Source organism: Cupressus sempervirens, chromosome 1 (assembly GCF_028749045.1).
Source record: "Cupressus sempervirens isolate cs-2001-9-10 chromosome 1, ASM2874904v1, whole genome shotgun sequence".
NCBI lineage: Eukaryota > Viridiplantae > Streptophyta > Pinopsida > Cupressales > Cupressaceae > Cupressus > Cupressus sempervirens.
Window position 1 is genome coordinate 541,802,545 of NC_143118.1, and position 1,861 is coordinate 541,804,405.

The 1,861-nt window shown below is 34.9% G+C and overlaps 1 pseudogene; it reads left to right on the plus strand.

The window, feature by feature from the left end:
- On the plus strand, positions 1–1,021 carry LOC149578599 (uncharacterized; annotated as a pseudogene).
- The last annotated feature ends 840 nt before the right edge of the window (positions 1,022–1,861 follow it).

Here is a 1,861-nt window from a genome sequence, read left to right on the forward strand (position 1 = left end):
ATGATTTTGAATGACTTCCCAAAAGACTTGGCATCACTAAAAAAGAGTTCAGGTTCCTTGCTTTTACATTGGCCAACCAGATCTTTCTCTAAAGCTTGTTGAACAGGTTTTGCCAAAAATTCAAGATGAAAACTACATATATGGAATGCTTTCATTTCCTTTATTGGAGGTTGAGAGAATGGGAGATGCAGAATTGGTAGCAAGGAAAGGCTTGGCAATTAATAGTAATGACCCATGGTCTCAGCATGCATTATGCCATGTGTTTCAACATAAGTGTCATTTTAATGATATGGTCCATTTATGGAAGAATGTGTTGATTCATGGAATCCTTGTTGTTCATTCATGTACACTCATAATTGGTGGCATTTAGCATTATGTTACTTGGAAGGTCATGTACATTTAGGTAAAATACTTGATATATATGATGCTTATATTTGGGCTACCTTGCAACAAGAGAATATTAACTCTTCTCAGGTTTACTTGAATGCTCTAGGTTTGCTCCTGTGCATTCATGTTCATGGAAATTCTACTGATATCCATGATAAGATGAGAGATCTTGTGGTTTTCCTTATGGATCAATCTTCATGGCATCAAGAATGGCTCCTAGATCTATTAGCAACATGGGCATTTTCTTATGCCAACGCATTTTCTCAAACAGATCAATTACTAGAGGGAATGAAGTGCAGGGTCAATACAATGCAAGGAAAGACAAAGGAAAGTATGTAAAGAGTATTGCTGCTTGCAGAAGCTTTGTATCAATATGGGAAAAGTGACTACACCCAAGCATATGACACATAGACCAAATTTCAGCATACTTGAGTACAAGGTGATTGTTGCATCTGATGAGTAACTTGATGTCTTTAAGGAAGTATGACGTATCATTTTGATAAACTCAGGTCACATATCAGAAGCAATACAAGCTTTGGAATGAAGGGTACAAATAAGGAGTGGAGTCCCCTTTACATGGCATTTATTGGAGAAAGCTCATTCAAAGACAAAAAGAGACTTAGTAATATCATAATAGAAAAAGCCAAATCTCTAGAAAGAGCAAACTTCTCATGACGACTTTCTCCAAGTTCAATTTCCAACCAACTCATGGAATGGCAACCTAAATATCAAAAAAAAAAAAAGAGAAATGATTCAAGAGATCACTATTGAGCAAACACCAAATTTCCTTCATGGAGTGACAACATAAGCATGAAAATATGCCCAGAAAATTGAAAAATAGCATAATAACTCTAGAATGATGTATGAAATTTCCATTAATGAAACCTCATTAAAAATCATCAAGTATACTCATGGCATTCATCTAAAGCCATAAATATAGCAGAGAAACATCCAATGTGGTCCTGAAATGAGGAAAATCAGAGATATTTTGCTTGAAGAAAACTAACATGATATGATCGCCAATAGTCATGGCATCAAATAACAACAAATAAGTATACACGAATTGCATAAAGAAACAAAAAACTTCTCATAGAGGCTCAAGATGAGCTCCAAAAAAATTGAAAATGAATAACATTACCCTTATCATGGCGGCTCCAGCAACTCAATAACCTTTTCAAGTTCTAGCTTGCATGATGATAGTGTAGCAACCTCAAAAAACTCTCATGGCAGCCACAAATGTAGTAAACTACCTTCAAACCCTAGTCAAATGCTTCCCAAAGCTTTCCAAAGCCAATGCAAATGAAAAAATGAGTTTAGGGTTGAGAATAGAAGTATAATGCCCCCTTTCATATTTCATAAATTTTGAAGTCTGGTGAATTAAGATGGGTTTTTATTTTTAATTTCCCCAAGTTCAAATAGAAGATGTGTTATCGAGTTCTATAAGTAATGAAATAGGTGTTATCACACTTTTTTT